Source organism: Pongo abelii, chromosome 5 (genome assembly GCF_028885655.2).
Source record: "Pongo abelii isolate AG06213 chromosome 5, NHGRI_mPonAbe1-v2.0_pri, whole genome shotgun sequence".
In the NCBI taxonomy this organism is placed as follows: Eukaryota; Metazoa; Chordata; class Mammalia; order Primates; family Hominidae; genus Pongo; species Pongo abelii.
Genome location: NC_071990.2, coordinates 2,289,872 through 2,310,882, shown reverse-complemented (window position 1 = coordinate 2,310,882; position 21,011 = coordinate 2,289,872). Strand labels below are relative to the sequence as shown.

At 43.0% G+C, this 21,011-nt stretch overlaps 1 long non-coding RNA gene across 4 annotated transcripts in view; it reads right to left on the bottom strand.

Annotated features, from left to right (window-relative positions):
* The window catches only part of LOC103890802 (uncharacterized), a 234,787-nt gene that overhangs the window by 31,143 nt on the left and 182,633 nt on the right, over positions 1–21,011 (bottom strand). For 3 of the 4 annotated variants that reach the window (XR_010140548.1, XR_010140551.1, XR_010140550.1), the window contains 4 exons: positions 19,950–20,065; positions 2,113–5,429; positions 1,192–1,220; positions 655–712 (listed from right to left, as the gene is read on the bottom strand). This is a non-coding gene — a long non-coding RNA (uncharacterized LOC103890802). The remainder of the gene's footprint in view (positions 1–654; positions 713–1,191; positions 1,221–2,112; positions 5,430–19,949; positions 20,066–21,011) is intronic. The other variant, XR_010140547.1, reaches the window with a different exon arrangement.

Genomic DNA, 21,011 nt, shown 5'->3' with positions numbered 1-21,011 from the left:
GGTGTGGGCACTCACCCAGCTGAGAAGGGGCTCTGGGAGTGGGAGTGGCCCTGACCCATTAATGAAACTGGACTACTCTCCACAGAACGCCAAGCTCAGTCTTGGACTCAGATGGAAAACATGAACAGCATCCTTTGCAATGACCCCAGCTTTGAGGTTCCCGTCATTTCATTGTAGGACTAGGTTCCCACACTCCGTCTTAATTTGAAACATTCAGGCACATCTCTTCCCCATTATGAAGCAGTGGAGACATGAAGGTCTTAGAAGCAGCCTTGCTCTGTGATTGCACGGTGGAGTTTCTGCCCTGGAACGTGGGCGTCCTGACACATGGGATGCTAGAAGCAGATGTGGCTGAGCAGAGCTTAGGACTCTGCCCAGGAGTGAGAGATGATTGGGATATTTACTTTGAAAAGTAGCCTCTGTAGATGGGAAATGATTAATTCACTATGAGGAATTTTATATTCTGCAGGGTGATAACCTCAGGAAAGAAAGGGCCTCTTTGAGAAAGCCAGATTGAGAAGGTCTCCCTTGGTGTCCCAGCACATCAAAGCCCCTTCCTTCCCACAGTCACTTAATTGTCTGCCTTCACAGAGAAGGGAGGCAGCAAGAAAGCCAGGGATGGGGAGAGAGAGAGAGGGAGAAAAGCTATTTTACCTGCTTTGGAAAAGTTGTGGATCATCCAAGGACATTAGCAAGAAAGTGAAAAGACAACCTATGGAATGGGAAATATATATTTAGAAATCATGTATCTGATAAAGGTTTAACATCCAGAATATGTAAAGAATGCCCACAACTCAACAACGGAAAGACATACAACCCAATTTTAAAATGTGCAAAGACTTTGAATAGACACTTCTCCAAAGAAGCTATACGAATGACCAATAAGGACATGAAAAATCAGCATCGTTAGTTCCCAGGGAAATGCAGATCAAACCCCAAGGAGATGTCACTTCACACCCACTAAAATGACTATAATAAAAGTTAAATAAAAAGTGGAAAACAAGTATTGCTGAGGATATAGGGAAATTAGAGCCCTCATACTTGCTGGTGGAAATGTAAAATGGTGCAGCTACTATGGAAAACAGTCTGATGGTCCCTCAAAAAACTAAACAATGACCATATAACCCAGCAATTCTGCTCTTAGGAATATACCCAAATGAATTGAAAGCAGGGCCTTGAACAGATACTTACCCATGTCCACACAGCACTATCCACAATGGCTGACAGGTGGAAACAACCCAAGTGTCCATCAACAGATAAATGGAGAAATAAAATGTGGCACATAAGTACAATGGAATATGATTCAACCATATAAAGGAAGGACATTCTGACACATGCTCCAACATGGATGCACCTTGAGAACATTATGCTAGGTGAAATAAGCCAGACACAAAGGGACACATAGTGTATAGTTCCACCTCCATGAAACACCTAGAATAGGCAAATTCACGGAGACAGAAAGTGGATTCAGTTAGGGAGGGGAGGGGGATAGGGAAAGGGAGGAATGGGAAGTCATTGTTTAATAACCATCAGGCAGGGTTTCTGCTTGAGATGATGCAAACATTTTGGAACTAGATATGGGGACAGTTGTACAGATTTGTGAATGTAATTAATGCTGCTGATTGTACACTTAAAAAAATTGTTAAAAGGGCCGGATGCAGTGGCTCACACCTGTAATCCCAGCACTTTGGGAGGCCAAGGCGAGTGGATCACCTGAGGTCAGGAGCTTGAGACCAGCCTGGCCAACATGGCGAAACCCCATCTCTACTAAAAAATACAAAAATTAGCTGGGCGTGGTGGCAGGCACCTGTAATCCCAGCTACTCGGGATTGAGGCAGGAGAGTCGCTTGAACCCAGGAGGTGGAGGTTGCAGCAAGCCAAGATTGCGCCATTGCACTCTAGCCTCGGAGACAGAGCAAGACTCTGTCAAAAAAAAAAAAAAATTATTTTATCACCATTTTAAAAAATGAATAGCGTCATATGCCAAAAACCACTGAATTATGCACTTTATATGGGTGAGTTGTAAAGTATATGAATTATATCTCAATAAAGGTGCAAAATAAAAACAATTCACACACAAACACAACCCTCAAAAAAGTTGTGAGTCCTCACCCAAGTCCACGCTGATGTCCACCAAAGATGTAATTTTGGCGGATGAATCCGCCCACACCCAGTGTTAAGTGAAGTAGCGCCACCTGCAACGGTGCGTTTCTGATCGCCATGAAAGAGGCACGAGCACCTCCCACCATTTGTGTCAGCCGTGATTGGCCTGTGCCGTCCTGCAGATGCCAGTGGAACTGGGTTTTAGCTGTAACACGTGCTTTCACGTCTTCATAGATCGTATCTTCAGTGGGTGAGGGAAACGGCTCTTCCAGCATCTTCTCAGCCCCTCTGCAGTGGACATTAACCAGTGTTTATAGAACCCAGTTTGAGACCTTCTTGGTGAATTTGGACAACTGAGCCATTCACTCTCCCTTATAAAATATGAGCAACTAGGGGGACAGCAGACACTGTCCAAGACTTTGGTCCCCCTCACATAGTGCAAGCTGAGTGGGGAGAAGCCAGGAGCCCCCTCCAAAGGAGGCTGCCATATCACCCTGGACCCCGCAGGGCCTCCCTGGCCTCCCCAGCCTCTCCCCACAGCCTCCTCCTGCCCGTGCTCCAGCCTCACCACCTAGCACTCCTCCCTCAGCAGGCACAGTGCCCCCCAAATGCTCCAGACTGTCCAGGAGTCCTTCAGCCTGAAAAACCCTCCATCCCTTATCCACTGACTTGACTTTATTTCTGGGTCTCAGTCCACTGCTACCTCACCTTCAAACCCTTTCCAGACCCTGGCAATCTGAGTTAGTTGATCCTCCTCTGTGCTCCCAACTTTGACATAGAACTTACATTGTCCTTGTCTATCTCTGTTTGATCTTTGAAGTCCTGTGTGTGCATCTCTGCATCCCCATTGCTTAGCACAGTGATTGACACACAATCAGCTCTCACATGTTTGTTGAATGAATGAATGAGTGAATGGCAGGACCACCACATTAGACAACCCAGGGGACAACACTCACATTGAGGGGGCAGGGGAAGTTGCAAATAAAAGTACTGCCTGGAGCTGTACAGCTGGGAGATCTTGAATATTTGCCTCTCTATATCCCCAAATGGAATCCCATCCTCTGAAGACGGTACACAGGGTGTTGTACCCCCAGCTTTCACACTAAGATGGCCACTCATCCAAGATCCTCCAAAACGATTCTTCACTGGCCAATCCTGGTAATGCCTGTTCCTACATCCTACTTTGAAGATTCGATTTTGCACTCCAAGGGTCTCCAGAGAGGGTCCTCTCCTCACTCTGTGCTGTGTGCTGGAAGGGGCAGAGGCACGGCCGAGGGAGGGAACTAACTTTCGATTCCATTTCCTCCATTATCACGCCAGCTTCTTCAAACTGCCTCACTTGGGATTTCAGTCAAAACCCACAAAAATAAACTATATTTTATAATTTTTCATTTTCTGAATGTTACATTTTTATGTGGACAGCAATACCGGTGATTGTGTTCCTATGTTTCCCTGAATGGTCTAGAGGTCATTCTAATAACATATGAAGTGTATTTCAAAGAGTCCCCACATCAGAGCAGCTTAACAATAGTGGATTGTCAGCATGAATTCCTGCTATGTATTTATATTCAAACCCGAAATTTTCCTCTAAGATTTCCAAATGCATCTCAGAGTCTCTGGCTAACACCAATTTGTGCTAATATGGAAACTACAATCAACTCAACATTTTTTTTTTTTTGTAAATGAGTATGTGTTGGAGTTTTTTTTACTGCATAATAAAAGCAACATAAAATGAATTTGCTCCAGTGCTTCTTCACACTTTAAAACTCCATGCCCCACCTGCTTGTGCTATTCTTTACTTGGCACCCTGCCCAGACCGTAACTAGGTTATCAGCCGGGTGATGGCAGGAGCCTCGAGCCTTTGCGCTTCGGTCGAGCCCGGGTGTCCCACGGGGGTCCGCGCGGCACTGATGGAGACTGGGATCAGTTTGCACCCCCAAGGGGGCTTGGCCACTCTGGATATTGCTTTTATAGACTCCGGTTGTTTCTGACTCTATGTTTTTTATTACATTCCTTTGCAATTCTAGCAGCTGTTTTTGTCAAGAGTCTTAATAAAGTTTGAACTGCTAAACGAACTTTATGGAAATTGGTCACAGAAGAAGTCTATGCGGCACCTTTCAGAAAACCAGAGGTTACGTTGCCCCTGGGCTACCTCCCCAGTAACAGTAGTGACAAATAAACCTAACAGCGTGGGTGAAGGATGATGGTTTGGCAACCAATTTCTAACTCGATTTCTGAGAGACTACCATCCACATACACACTTAGTTTCTTTAGCTCTATTTACCACAATTTATTGGAAACATTTGGCTTCATGGCTCAAATGGTGAAGTTGCTCTAAGGACCTTTAAAGAGAGTCAACTCATGTTTGGTGTTTTGTTTTGCTTTGGTTTTATTTCATGTTGCTTTTCAACTTTATAAACCTAAGACTCAGAATAACTGAACTTAGAAACTTTCTATGAAAGAAAAATAAAGTGTCTGAGATACTCTTAGTTTCTCTCTCATTGCTTAATTATACTAAAATATTGGTCAATTTTGTTAAGCATATTAATTTGGCCATGAGGTTAACTTGATTTGATGGCATCTCTAGGAGCCAGTGAAAAACTCAAACCCCATTTTAGACTTGCCTTGGGTGTACTGGTTTACCATCCACTTCGCATACCGATGTTATGGAAGAATAATTCACCAACAGACCAAAACTAACCATTCATCAGTTTGGGGTGTGACTTCATCCATTTCCATGAATAAAACAGACCCTTAAAGCAATAAAGCAAACTGTTTCAGTAGCCTTAGTCCGGCAGCTGGATGCCCTCCATCCTGGATAGTCCTTGATTATAATGGGTCCTTTATGAAACATCTCTTTGAAAAATTGGTGTTGCCACCAAACAGAGTTAGTTATTAGCAACACTACAGCTAGTTGAAATAAAATATTTATATATAGATGACTCAGTGACTCACCTCAGACTTATGAGGTGTAAAATGCAGAGGTCAGGTTAGATGGTCTTTAAAGATCCTCACACCTCTAACACTGGGGCTTTCTAGGACACAGTGAGAATTCTAGGATGAGAGAAGATAGCCAAAGCGGGGGAGTCGCACTAGGTGGAAGGCACTGGTAACAGACTGCTTTCACTGCGGAATAAACAGACACTTCCGCTGTTCCAGGTGGGCTGCGGTGAAAAGCAGGTGACGCCCGGGTGCAGCTGGGTCAAGCTCCAAAGCAAACCAAACTTCACAGAGCCAGTGGCTCCAGGGTCAGCACTCACATCCAGCTTCCTCTCCAGACTGTTGAGAAGTGCATCTGAGTTTAATTTGCTTTTGTCTGTCAGAATCTATTCCAACAAAAAGGAGAGGGAAAACATAATCATGGTGAAGGACCCCACATCCTCTGCGATGACGTCACAGCGAAACACTCACTCGAGATGATTTACAGTTCCGTTCTCAGTTCCCAGCACCGAGAGTCAGTGGACACTTCTTTATATTGTTCTTGCTACTTTAAAAAATGGCCCGATTCCAATCACTTACTTATGTTCTGATACCCTAACGCCTGTGCTTCAAACAGCAACCGAATCGGCCTCTCATTACGGTGACCTTCACTTCCTCCCGTCCACATCACAAAAGCACACTTTCCTTTAACGACCAGTGGAGGGTGCTGTTGTACTTGGTGTGTTTCCACCTTCCCTCCTCTCAGGACATTTTTTGTTTTTTTTCCCTAAGGGAAAAGGGCTCTTTCCCATAGTAATGCGAACATGATGTATGATAATGAAAACAATAACTACATCAACATATTTTCCCCAGAAGTTGGTTTTTTTTTTTTTTCAGAGCATGAATGTAGGGCTCTTAGCTATAATACACTAAGATAAATGAATGGACTTTAGAGAAGTGTGGAAGGTATTGAAAAATGCTTTCAAGATGGACATGGGCTTCGCAGACCTTGTAATTTAATGATTTTGACTACTGGATATTAGGAGTTTCATTACATGTCATCGTTCAATAGTTTAAAGATAATATAACAGCAATAAAATGTAGCAAACAGCAAGAATAACATCTGGCCACAATCAGCCCACTGTCATAAAATAGACTCCCTGACTGCCTTTCACAGGGCATGAACCTGCCAAGAAAGAATGATAGAAAGACACACTTTCAGACCGAGTTGTGACAGCTGAATATTATTTCCAACCACTACACTCAAGATCTGTGCTAGGCATTGCTCCATTCCCTCCCTGAAGCCTGAACTCAAAAGACTCAATTTTGTTCTTGCCTTTTCCTTTCTCACAGTAAACTTCTGCTTCTACGTGACAATACCTTTTTTGTAGTTTCTTGCTAATTGGATTTTGCTCTGTACCACACAGGTAACCTAATAAATCAATTTAAGAAGCACAGCAAGCTTATAGCATGCTCCAGAAGAATCTAGAACGACGAGGAAGGAAATCTGGCTTTAGTTCAAGCACTTTCATGAATCCCTAGGAGGGCTGCCAGATAAAACACAAGACATACAGTTGAACTGGAATTTTAGATAAACAACAAATAACTTTTTAGTATAAGTATGTCCCAGATGATATTTGGGATATATCTATGCTAAAACCTGTCTGTTGTTTATCTGAAATTGAAATTTAATGGGGCTTCCAGTAATTTTATTCGCTGAATCTGTCAACCCCAACCCCTAGACATCAAGGACAGCCAAACTGGGAATGACTGCACCATGCTGTCTATAGAATTTCAAGTTTAAAATCTTATTTATCTATCTTGCATGAAAATATTTTTTAAAGACTGAATTTACGTACATTTAAAAATGTGACTGCTTTATAGCTTTTGAAGAAGATAGAGAAAGGTTTCCTTTCTCTCTTAGCCTAAAGAGCTTTCTGCTGCCAAAAGCCAGATGGAGATAATTTGGCTGATTTATTATTCTGATTGATGGAAAACTCAGCTTACGAAATGAGGTTTTTGTAAAGCAAGGCTGACAGATAACAACAGGATTCAGCCCAAGTCACACCAAACGAGTCAAAGTCTTAGCTGCTCTTCTGCCAAACCCAGGTAGAAACCAAGGGGTTGGAACAACGGCCCGCCCAATGTCATCGTTGTTGTGGCAGCTGTCACTCATTAACTTTGCTTCCATCTTGGTCACCTGAGCAGAATACCCAGCTCTAGCTGCTGCCTGGGTTTTTTTTCCCCCGGGAACAACCAAGCAGGTATTTTGGAATGCTCAGCAAATAGTGTTGCCTACACAAGAAAGACAGAATAAGCCAGGGTCCCCAGCAGCCAGGTAAGTTAGGCATGTAGGGATGCCCCACTGGCTTTCAGACAATCAGTAAAGCTGGAATCCATGACATTCCCTCAGCTGCCGGTGTCACTGCTACCTTAGGAACTGAACTGAACTGTGCAGATGTGGAGAAAAGGGAACCTTTGCATACTGTTGGTGGGAATGTAAACTAATACAGGTATTATGGAAACCAGTATGGAGGGTCCTCAAAAAACTAACAATAGAACTACCACCCAATCCAGCAATCCCATTTCGGGGTATATGCTCAAAGGATTTGAAGTCAGTACGTTAAAGGAATGTCTTCACCCCCATGTTCATTGCAACACTATTCGCAATGGCCAAGATATGGAGTCAACCTAAGTGTCCAGCAATGGATGAACAAATAAAGAATATGTGGTGTATATATTCACAGTGGAATACCACTCAGCCTTTAAAAAGAAGGAAATGCTTTCATTTTTGACAACATGTATTGACCTGGAGGACATTATGGTAAGTAAATTAAGCCAGGCACAGAGAGGCAGATACCATGTGATCTCACTCATCTGTGGAATCCAAAACACACAAACACATAGAAGTAGAAAGTGGAATAGTGGTTACCAACGGCAGGATAATGGGTGGACGGGGGAGATGCTGGTCAAAGGGTGCAAAATTTCAGTTAGGAGAAATACATTTTTGTGATCTACTGCAGAGCATGATGACTATAGTTAATAATAATGTTTTATGTATTTCAAAATGGCCAAGAGTAAATTTAAAGCGTTCTCACCATAAAAAATAAGTATATGAGGTGATGGATCTGTTAACTGGCTTGATTTAATCATTCTACAGGGTATACCTATATCACAGCATCATGGTATACCCCATAAGTATATAAAATTATAATTTGTCAATTAAAAATTAAAAATATATTTTAAAACTTAATAAATGAAAAAGCCACTGAAAAGTAAAAGAAAAATAACATTTTTTCTAGGTGCAAAACAATTTTTTTGGAGATGAGGTCTCACTCTGACACCTAGGCTGGAGTACAGTGGTGCCATAATAGCTCACTGCAGCTTCAAACTCCCAGGATCAAGTGATCCTCTCCCCTTAGCCTCCCAAGTAGCTGGGACTAAAGGTGTGTGCCACCATACCTGACTAGTTTTTTAAATTTTTTGTAGAGATGGAGTTTTGCCATGTTGCCCAGGCTGGTTTGGAACTCTTGGGCTTAAGCGATCCACCCACCTTGGCCTCCCAAAGTGCTGGGATTGCAGGCGTGAGCCACCATTCCCAGCCAGGTGCAAAACAATTTTTAATTAAAAAAAATTGTAGATTTTTCTTAAAAAAAAAAGAAAGAAAGAGACAGAAACGAAGGAAGGAAGAAAGAAAGATAGAAAAAGAAAGAGAGAGAGAAAGAAAGAAAAGAAACTAACTCAATGTAACACCAGAGAGTAGCCCAAGGACTGAGCAGAAGAAAGTCTACTGCCACTGCCATTAGCACCAACACACGCGAAACATACAATGAAGAGATCAAAACCCAGTGTATAATTATTACTGTTGAACCCCCCAAAATGTCACCAGTCAATTAACTGCTAATTAAGCAAAATTAAGTTTATTTGAGCTCATTGCAGGAAGAGACAACATCACCTTAACAGAATCTTAGCAGAGTCTCAGAAGAACAAAGTCAGCAGTGGAGCCTTCTGACTTTGGGCTCTGGGCTCCAGTTGTTTAAGGAGGGTATTCCAAGGTAAGGAATGATAGGGACTGGGCATTTGGGATTGGTAGATGCAGCAAAATGACTGTCTTGAAGTGAGTGTGGTTAAGTTCACTGTTTTTTAAATAAGCAAGCTGTTTGCCTCGGTGAGCAGACTATTTTCTCCAATAAATTCACTGAAGAAATTTCCTGAAGCAAACAGTGAAAATAATTTTTGATTTTCAACCTTATCTCCCCTGGGCAAAGTGTCCCATGAACAAACAAATCATGTTGACATGGGTGGTCTCAATTCTATCTTCACACAGCAACTTTTGGTTTCAGTTGAACCCTAATAGAGCGTTCCTACTTACATGATCACCCACTATATGCTGAGCACGTTCTACATGTTTTATGAAGAAACATGAAAGTAACTATTGGTGTCCCCATTTATTGACAAAGAAACAAGTCTAAAAGCTATTAAGTCATTTGCAAAACCCTTCTGGATCAATCATTTCCTGAAAGAAAAAGATGGCACAGACGTAAGTTTTATCTGACATAAATAGAAACTGAGGCAGGTTTAAAGGTTTGGGCCACAGTCTACAGCCCTCTGGAATGACTCTAGGATGACTTTGAAGGATGTGAACTTTGTTTGCCTGATCTCCTGTCTATAGATCATAAATAATTGCGGTTTTTGCCATTAAAAGTTTTGCTGTCACTTTTAAATGGCAAAAAACCTCAATTACTTTTCCACCAACCCAACAGAATATTTTCCTCATCCTTCTTGATGCCCTTTTATGTCAAGAAAATCACAGTTCCTGCCCAAGAGAAGTTCACAGTCTGATTTATTCACTTAACAACTAACTTAGCATCTACTCTCCCTACTCGCAAACTGAATACTATGGGCACCGTAAGACCCCGCACCTCAAGATGGGCTTTGTACTCAGAAGGTCACCTTTCCCCAGCGTGGACTTCATGTGAGGCATGAGAAACTATCACGTTACTTTCCTAAGGAATTAAATGGTCTGAGCACTGTAGCAACTTTTCTTTCTCAGTTTAATCCATCAAAAACATGGTCTAAATCATGATAACACTAAGCCCCAAATTTTCAGAGTAGGACATGAAATTATATCTTAGTGACTTCCTTTGACCCAAAAGAAAAATGCAAAGCTGGCCTCACTTGGTTTATCTTCATGTTAATCGTGAAGGAGGAGTGTGTTTAAAACACCAAGCAGACGAATGCCATTTTTCAACTTTTTCCACACAATGTTAGGTGCCTCTTGAGCTATGGTATTTGTTTAAATCATCGACTCCAATGACCCTACTCTATTTATTATGCTTTGGATGAAATAATATTGTAGGAGTTCCTATTTTTTAAATTCCATGCTACTATAAAATATACACTGGATCCATCACTATTTCACCAATCCGTTCATGACTTTGAAATCATAAATGGGTTAGCTTCAAACCTTCCTTTTCTGAGAAAAATAAGATAAACCCTGTTTCATTTACTTTGGAAAGTGCTAGTTTCTTTATTTTAAATACACAGCTCAGATTTATGTTTTCTTTTTAATAGAATTTTCTGTTTTTCTAATGCCTAGCCTGGATGATCATCTTTGGAAAACAGAACTGCTTCTGGACAAATGCTGATATCACAGATTAAAAGGGAATATAACTCTTTACACATGAAAGGGAAGATTTCCCTTAGTTCTTACCTCAGCAATAACAGCAGCAATAGATTCTATCCAAGAAGTTTTAATCACATATGTCAGCATGACATTTTTATAATAGAGGACTTAATTGTTAACTGATCACAAATTAAGTATCTATTATTGTGTTGGGCCAAATATTGTCTAAAATGAATGACCATTCTTTCTCAAAAATTCTTTCTTTCTTCCTCAAAAAGATTATATCAATTTTATTAATTGTAATGGGAGTATATTTACGTAGCCAACATACCAATGTAAACATAGGCATGATATAAATCTGTAAATTAATAGCAACACTGAAGCTATTTGAAATAACATAGTTATGTTTTGGCCATTAAGATTGACAAATAGGCCAGGTGCCATAGCTCACGCCTGTAATCTCAACACTTCAGGAGGCTAAGGCAGGCAGATCTCTTGAGGTCAGGAGTTCGAGACCAACCTGGTCAACAAGATAAAACCCCGTCTCTACTAAAAACACAAAAAATTAGCCAGGTGTGGTGGCACATGCCTGTAGTCCCAGCTACTTGGGAGGCTGAGGCAGGAGAATCGTTTGAACCCAGGAGGCAGAGGTTGCAATGAAACAAGGTTGTGCTGCCACACTCCAGGCTGGGACTGTCTAAAAAAAAAAAAAAAAAAAAAAAGAAAAGAAAAGAAAAAAAAGATTAGCAAATACATAATTGGAATAGTTGATATACTTGTTATTTCTACCCTGTCCAACCTACAGGATCTCTTTATGCGTAAATGGAGTCAGGGATTTTGAAACTATGTTTAGTGTTACAAATAGCAAGTTATAAAAAAAGTGACCACTTAGAACAGTGTTTCTCAATCTTTTACTCATTATCACCCCTCCGCCAAGGAACCCTTTTTAGACATTTTCCCTAATCAATCCCCCATATGATTCTAATACCACAGATATAGTGTTTATGTACTACATATGTGTATATCTGTGACTTATATATAAAAAGGATTTTTAAAACACCCCCCTTAAGAACCAATTTTTATTAATCTGGGGGCAGTATTACCCCTATTGATTTTGAGGATTTAAAAATATAGAGAAAGATAGCAGCCCCCAAATTCCCACTTGGAAAGAGGGTTGTTCTACTTTTCTTGAATCACAGCCAAAAATAATGGGCCTAGATCAAAATAAATACAAAATCATTTTCTAGGATTGGGTGGGGAAAGATAAATCTTCATTTCTAAGCTGACTTTTTTCCCCTGAAAATATTAGTTGTTATCTAACAGCAGTGAGCCTATTACCGACTGAAAGGAAATGTTGACCTTTGGTACTCAGCCCTGTATATGACCATAAACACCACTTCACCCATTACCATCATCACTCACTCATTCACTTCCTGACATTTGCCCAACCAGCTCTGCCTCAGGAGTTAGAGATGCAAGGAAGGATAACACTCAACTTGAATTTCTTCATTCCACTAATGAGACCAGCAATTTTAGAAGTAGTAAAAAAGTAAACAAATCTATGTATTCCAAAACACCTAGAATGTCTAAAGAAAGAAAGTGTATTGCCATTTCTGGAAGAGAAATAAAGCATAACATTGAGAGGCAGTGATTATGAATCGCAGCCCCGTTACCGTGTACACAGAGACAACTTCCATTCTTTTGAATCAGCAAACCAACAGCCTGACCTTGGCCATCCACAAGCGTGTCAACAAATCTGCCTTAATACCGACTTGCCAAAGTTTGAGTTACAACTTTAAAGGGCTTAGGAATGGTGAGATGGTGTCTTGTGGCGGCCAGCTTCTACGTTGAATTTAATTAAGTATTTCAACCACTGTAAGTTAAAATGTTGATTCCCAAATGGGGCTTCCACACGGGAGTTGTAGTTTTTCAAAACAGTTGCCTCTTCCATTTGTTTTTGTCTCCAGCCAGCCTTAAACCTCAGGCACCACCTGCTTTAAAAGTTCCCTTTCACAGCCATGATGTAGTAGTGGGAGGACATGCAGCTTTGGCAAGACCATGGTTCACTGAAAAGCAACTTTGCACTAGCACACCATTTATTTCTGAAATGCTGGCAAAATTGAAAAAGGCTTTAACTCCACAAGGGGTAACATTTTTCTTTAGGAAAATTGTCAACACAGGTAAAACAGCTGTGGGCAAATTAAGAGAAATTAGCTATTGGGTCAAATTCCTGTAGCTTGGGGATGATTTTCATTGACATAAACGTAGTCTAAAGTCATAAAAAGGAGTGTTTCCCAAACGACATCCAGGGAGGCTGATGATAGCGAGTCTGTGATCTATCGTCCATCTGAGAGTGAAGGGGGAAATCACATCATCCCTAACTATTGGCTGCTCCTACTCTTGTTAACAAGGGCTGAGAGTCCCAGTAAATAAGTAGTGGGAGGAAGGTCGGCACAGATGGGGATGTGGGGACAAATCACAGGCACATGACCACCAAAAAGGGAGCTGATGTCAAACGGTATCCCAGAGGCTGGCCTGGCCAAGCTTCTCAAACGGTATCCCAGAGGCTGGCCTGGCCAAGCTTCTCAGACAGTCTCCATCTTCTCTATGATTTAATAACTGCAAAGAGTATGAATGTTGTGAGAGACAATTTTGATGGTGTAAGTCTTATAAGAAGTCTGGGGAAGAATAATGGCAAAAGCCCCTTTTCACCAACTAAGAAAGAAATTACAGCCTTTCCAAAATTCCTACCCATAAGTCCAGATTTTAAACTTGGCTGCTATGAAATAATAATAACAATGAGGGCTTCCTTTGTCCAAGAGATGAGTTTCAGGGGAGAGATAGAAAGAAGACAAAGACAGCAAAACAGATTGTCAGGGTGAAAGTAGGAGTGTAGGTGGCTGTGGAGCAAGAGAGAGAATAAAATGTAGTCAAAAGAATCGGAGCACCTAGGGTTGAATTGTTCATTTACATCAACATTTCCAAAAGTATCTTCCCTGGACCATAAGTTAACTATGTTCAGAAATGCATGTCATCTCTCACATGGTGTTTAACAGTGTCTATTTCTATATTCAATTCTCTAAGGAGTCCTGCAATGTGGGATATTTCCTGTTCATTACAACAGACCATTCATGGTGGATGTCAGTTGTGTTATAAAACTAGCTTGTACCAGTTCATGAGAGCTGTTTTTAAATTTTTAGGAATTGGCAAACAGGTGTTTAAAAAGGCAATTGTTAAAAAATCAATTATAAAATTACAGTTAAATACATTAAAAACAAAGGAAAATAAGCTCACCCAGTGAGTTTGTTTTTAAATTCCAGTTATTTTATTTTTTAGTTCGGCAGAGTGGGGTAACTAAAGTTATCTTTCCATCTATTTCAAGAGTGTCCACAATTGCTTTTTAGAACATTTTAATATTAATAATAGTGCCTCTAATATCTTTATCATTTAATTCCAAAGTCTGTGTCATCTTAATAGTGTCTGTTGATTGCTTTTTGCCATCTGAGTTGAGATTTGTCTAATTCTTCCCATGCCAAGTAATTTTGGGTTGTGTCCTAGACAGTTTGACTATTATGTTATGAATGGGGTCTTGTTTAAATCCTATGGGAAATGTTGGTATTTTTGTCTTAGGAGACAATAAAATCCAGGTAGGTTCAGGCTTAAGTTCCAACCCACCATCTTTGGTCTGTGGTTTCAAGGTCAGTTCAATTTTCAGGGCCTTTGCAGTGTTATTTACATCTGTCCACAAATGTGCTACTCAGTGACTGTCTGGACCCTAGACGGTGGTCTGTCTGTTATTTCAGTTCTCAAAGTCCTTTGTGTGCTGATTAGAATCAGATTCATTCGTGTGCAGCTCAGGGGGAGCCAGGATTTCATAACCACCTTGAAGGGTTGCTTTCCCAAACTCCTTCCCCTCTGTGCTCTTGTGAGTCCTTGCTAGTTCCCTGGCCCTTCCCTTTTTGATCCTCCACCTGGAAAGCTGGAACTTTAGTTACCCCCTGTGCTGAGCCCTTCTGCAGCTGCACCCACATCCTGGACCAAGCGGTGAAGAGAACTGGAGGAAAAACCTGGTAGACTCACTGCCAGCTCAGCAGTACTTGGAGTTCTGGCCTCCTTCTGCAGTCAACCTTCCACAACTTGATCTTCTGAGTCCTCTAGTAGCTGCTCCGTGCCTTCGTCCTGGCCCTGCAGCTACATACCACTGGAGAGATGGGGAGGAGAGGAGGAGAGCTTGCTCTGTGCCATCAGGAGCTCCCTGCAGCTTCTGTCAGCCTGCCTTCTTTCTGCCCTCCAAGAGAAGGCACTGTCTATTTCTTTTCAGGAGACGTAGCCCTGGTTTCTTCAATGATCCCTTGTAATTTATCGTTTCCAGACTCCGCTTCATCTCACTCACTTGCCTCTGGATTTCCCAAATGCATTATTTTTCTTAAAGTGTGGTGCCCATCATATGAAACTCTTACCTCCTCTGATCTGTATACTGCAAATCTACTAACTCAGTTGAAAGTACGTTTGCATTTTCAGTAATTGCATTTCATTACTGGCTCAGGCTAAACTTTTGGAAGCCCCAGGTCTTTTGCATATGAATAATGTTAGGTCTTTGTCACATTACTGCAATTGGTCATTTTCACCTGGATGCAGGAATTTAGAATTATTAATATTTCATTTTACCTTATCGGCTCTAGTTTGTCATTCTTACCTATTGAAGCAATGTAGAATTCTGATACTCTTATCTAGTTTATTGGTTATCCACTTTAGCTTCATGTAGCGATAACAGAGGCAGGTTTTATTAAGTTCTGGGGAGCCAGAAAGACTTTCAGAGCAGAAAGACTTTCAGAAGTTCAGGTCCATCTCTGCCTTCTCACTTCAGCTGGTAATATCCTCCCCCAACACATCCCATTTGCTTTGCCTGAACATAAGTAATCCTCAACTATAGACAGAGTTCAAGCTATTTCCCTGGGCATTCCTCTGCCCCACGTCAAACAAGGGCTAAGTCTAGACACCTGTTTGGATGTGTTCTGTGTTACGTAAAGCAGAGCGGATGGATACCCTACAGCGGCTAAGAGCTCTGGCCCACCACTCCAGAGGAATTTGAATTTGAGAAATTGTTACAGAACAGCTTTCCCACACCAGAGCTAGGAAAGAGAGGTGACTTTGGTACTGAGAGAAAAGAAGGAAAGAGAAGGAATAAGATGAAGAAATATTGAAGGGAGACAAAGAGAAGGGGAAGGGAGGGAAGAGGAGGCAAAAATGGAGCCGAAAGGCGGAAGCTTTTGGTGCCACAGGGCCCACCTCGTTCATGCTAGCCTGTGCCCTGGTGGACCCATGTCTTACACGCACCCTGACAGAAGCTGGATGGCAGCACCCAGCCACACTGCATGGCAAGCATTGTCTTCTCGTGTTGAGATATCTTCACAGAGAGCTCCAGGAATCCCATTGCCAGAGGTCATGAACTGGGCAAAATGGCGCCCGTTCCAGAAAAAAACGTGGCGTCCACAGGAGAGAATTATGGATCAACAAACCAGAGTCCAGTAAAAGAGAAAAGTGAATCTGGAGAGAATTGAGGAGGACATTTTAATGGAAATTTTCAAACATATGGCAAAACAGAGTAATCTAATAAACCTCCCTGTGCCCAACACGTAGCTTCAATAACAGCTCACATCCAAGCTGGTCTCACCTGGACCCTCACCTGCGTCCCCGACGGGCTCGCCCCACTGGACTGTTTTGAAGCAAATCTCAGACCTCATTTCATTTCCTTCATACAAACTCCAAGGGAAAGTAAAACTTGAAGAAAAGCAAAAGTAAAGCCACCGAAGAAAAATTTGAAGGGACCAGTGGGGAAAGGAGAAAAGAAATTCATCCCTAGGAATTATTCTCAGATTTTGGTAACATTTTACTTTGTAGATAAGACATAAGATTCCATTACCACTCCTTTTTATTAATACTACAGCAGAAATCAGACAGTTTATAGGGAAACAGACTGATATTGGGGGTAAATCTACCCGCTCCATAGGGTTAAACATGAAAGACACATATTTGAGCTGCGTTGGTCCGTGGTGACAATGTTTTTTAAAATATATGAGCTGTGACCATATTTTTAAAGTTTGTATTTATTTTGCTTCGTTCCATGAGATGTAAACTGGGATATTCAGTTATAAAACAGCATTTTATGGCTTCTGGGTAATTCCCCAAGAGAGGAAAATAAAGTTTCTTTCCCTCCAAAAAAGTGATACATGTTTAATGAAACATCTAGACCTTTCCCCCTTAAAGTTTAGGCATGACTTTAGAATATTTTTATAAGCATCTGATATCTTCCACCTGAATTTAGCTGATGAATCAGAGCCCAGGTACGGGTCTGGAAAAAGGAAAAGAAATACGTGAGGTTCCCAAAGCAGGATTTGCTCTTCAGTGCTGGGAATTGCCAATCAAATGAGAGCTCTGTGGCTGGGAGGTTCATGGATTGCCTCCAAAGAACAAACCCCACTCGGAAACTACGGACGAAGGTTCAGAATGTCATCCTTAGCTCCAATTGCTGGCTACTTAAAAAGTATGACTATTTTCTCTTTCACACACATACACAGGCACATCCACACGCACAGTCCATAAAGGGGTTTCCAGCATCAGGTGGCTTTTAACTTAACTAGTTTTAGGGAGGTATAAAACAAACTGGAAACAAATATGTGAGATGTTACTTAGAATAAACAAAGATTTCCAAGCAAAAGAGGAAACATCTTGAAAAGGCATAGTTAAGATTTCACCAAAGCTTAAACCTTTCTCAGTGAGCTCTAGACCCGCAAGCCCCTGATGCAGACAGTCCTGCCCCGCCGCCTTCGTACGCGGTGGCTTCCTCTCCGTGGAGCGTGGCTGGGGAGAGTCGTGGCTGTGAACACCCGCATCGCAATGGGCACGCCATCCTCAAGGTGCGGCCTTGCCCCCGCTTCGCCCCTTTTATTTCCTGTTACGGTGTTATTTGCTGCCTTATTTTTATACCTCTGGTTTTCATTTAATAAAAGTCAGAAGTAGAAGACTGTAAATCTCTTTATGTTCTATGCGGCTGGGCCAGCCAATCCTCAGCCCCTACCTGAGACCTCTCCTGCCAAAGCCCACGGTTCCAGCCCCAGGGGAGGGCAGGCCGGGCGGGGAGGCAGGGAACGGAGACTTTTTGCCCGGGGCCTGTTAACCTGAGTATACTTTCTCCTTCTCGGGTTTGTTTTCTCAGCTGGTGGCACACGCTCTGCTCCAGCACCACTAGGCCTAGTGGAAAACGGCTTCCTCCAAGATCTAACGGTCCATTTTAAAGAAGTGGTTTGGAGCTCAGAAGAAGGGAGCTCAGTTATAGCTCTGTGCCCAGCTTTCTCTGTTTTTCTTAGTCCATGGAAATAGGAGATGTGTAAATAGTTCATATTTCAGATTCCACCTGTACCAAAATCAGCCAAGGCAGACAAGGCTGACTCTTTAGACCCTCCTGCACTTCAACCATTAGTGTCTTCCCACACTCTCCTTATGTCCCCATCACCCGATTTTCTACCCATTCCCCCCCCCCCCACACACACACACTTGTTCACATCCCAGGGGAAAATACGTCTTTTCCTGAAATAATCCATCCTTACAACATCCTATGATGCATTGACTTTTCTGCTCTGAGCCCCAGCTCGACATACCAATGGGCATCCTTGTAACCATCGGCACTCAGAGGAGGGTTTATTCCTTTTATTTTCTCTAACCAAACATTAGCAAAAGTTGGCCTTGAAGAACCTAGCTGACAGCTGTCAACTGGGAACTGAAGAGGAGAGATATCAGGATGTTTGCGGCAACCTGAGAAGGAATGCACGTGTCCTCTGTGGGTGTCCTCTGACCCACATCTTCCCTTTTTTTTTAAACCTCAGCTGGAAAATGGCCCTAGAGCTTCCATGGGCAAAGAGTCCCCCGCCTGTCATGGAGCAGACACTCAACCAGGTCCCTTGCTTGAAGATTAGTGTGAGAGGAATGAATGAGTGATTAGCGATGGCGCGGACCAGCTCTGTAAAACCCCTAATGACAGAAGGGACAGAGGAACATGTTCCACCTGCCTTCAAGGTCTCCAGCTGTTACTGACACCTACACAGAGGCCAGAGCTAGATGGCCTTCAGGGGTATTTTGAGATGAGGTAAAACCTGCCCCGTTAAGCAGCAGCCCTGGCCTCAGGCCAGGCCCAGAGCAAACGTGCTGGGAGCCAGGAATGCCCAATTCCTATTCCAGGGGCCTCTTTCCCTGCTAGAAATGGGAGGGAGGAGGAGGAAGCTTCTCTGTGTCTTACAGTCTCAAGGTTCAGTGAAATATCTTGAGGAAAGAAAGAAAGAAGAAGGAAGGAGGGAGAGTAAGCAGGGAACGGCAGAGACGATGTTGAAGAGAAGGACGGAGACGTCCCCTGGGACCGTGAGGTGGGCCCTCCTTGTTGCCATAACTCCAGCTGCTAATTTCCAGTTGTCAAGATTCATCTCCCAGAAAAGTAAAAGCCGAAAAGAACATGTAATCTTCTTGAGAGAGACCCCACAGTATCTCCAGATGTTTTGGGTTATTCTGTGGTGAGGGGAAAAGGCCTAGGTTGAGAGAAGCAAATATGTTCATTCTTTGAAAGGAGGAAGGTCACCAAGTGGGAACGGTTTCCAGCCTTTGGAAGTATCGCATTTCAGCAGAAGGAGCCAGGAATAAGATATCATTTGTTAACTTTGCTAATCCATTAAGTAGACATTGGACAGCTGAGCTATTATTTGGAACTCTCTGCTATGTATCCTCTAACAAGGAAACAGTGTCCTGCTGAGTTTAGGTGTGGTGTGCGCTAAGGCGACATAAAACTTTCAGCAGCTTTCGATGAAGCTGATTTTTATTTTAGGGAACAGCGCATACTGAATCAGTAGGAGAGATTGAAATCACGGCCTTCCCTCCCCTCATCAGGAAATGCATTATTAGTAAATTACTGGATGCTTTAAACGGTTTATGGTGATGTTTTAAATCAAATCTACCCCCAGAAATAGGGTTTGTATCGAGCATGTGTGTGGTGGGGTTTTCTCCCTAAATGCAGTACCTCAGAATCATTGCAAAGGAGTGATGACATCCAGCTTCTCATTCTCCTGATAAAAACACGGAGGTCTGGGGAGGGTCAGTGACTGCATGAGAGCACAAGCTAACGTGGCGGCAGGGCCAGGACTGGAGCTGTGAATGGTGTTTCAGAGCGCCAGCCGTCGCCCGGGCAGAACACACATGGACACAGGAACCATGTGATGGTCCTTGCCACTCCAGTGCCTGCCTGTTGTCTTCACCTTACCTGGGCTTTGGGCTTAGGTCAGCAGCTCTGTCTGTCTTCCAGCATGGCTTCTGTTTTTAGTTTGAGCAACACTGATGAACCAGGAGCAGGGGCAGCCCGGAGCCCAGTGCCAGGTCCTGTGTGGAATAGAAAGGTGTGTGAGCTGCAGGTGCTGGAAGCCTGACCCCGCCACGACATCGTTCTGCATGACTAGCAGGTGATTCACACACCAGCCAGCACTGGCTGCTGCACTGTCCTTCCTCATTCCCATGACACAGCACAGGCCATGGCAGGTAAAGACAGAGGGCAAATTGAAAATACAGGTTAAAAGGCTCCTTTTCATTGAGTCCTGTTCACCTGACAATGACCCGTTGAGTAGGAAGTGTGGGGCTGACGGGAGGACAGCCCCAGGTGGAGTGAGCCTAAGGCTGAGCCGCAAGCGAAGGGCCCAGGCTGGGCCTGGAGCATGGTGTCGCCAGCTTCGAACCCTGCCCAGACAGCCATGTCTCCCACGCCTCCTCAAAGAGGGCCTCTGATGCACAAGTGCTGTTTTGCTTGGCCAGCATAAGTTCCCTCTTCTTCTGCTAACAGCCCCTCAGGTTTCCTGTGGGCCTGACTGTACCCCAGACTCAGGCTTTTGGAGGGTTGGCTGGACACCAAGCTCCTGGCAGGGTGCAGGGGCATTCCACCTGCCTTGCCTTGGTGACTGGCTCAGCGGGGAGATCATGACCCCAGCTGGGTGCAGAAACGCTGTCATGAAGAGAAGCTTCCTCTTTCTGCTGGAACTGCCAGCCATAAAGGTCAAGTAAGTCCTGAGCTTTCGGTTTTCCCCCGAGAGCAACGCCACCAGGTAGGAAAGCTGAGATGCAGAGGGCAGCGGAAAAGGGAGAGACCAAATCCGAATGACACCATCCTCGAAGGCCTGGGATTCAATTGTGCCCCAGGTTGAATCCAACACTGTTCAGTAGGTTCCCATTCTGCCTAAGTCAACAGTTCCATTTCTGTCACTGCATCAAACTAATACCAGGTTCATAATTCCAGTGTCCACATAGGGCTATGGGAAAAAACAGGAAAACTCTGAGG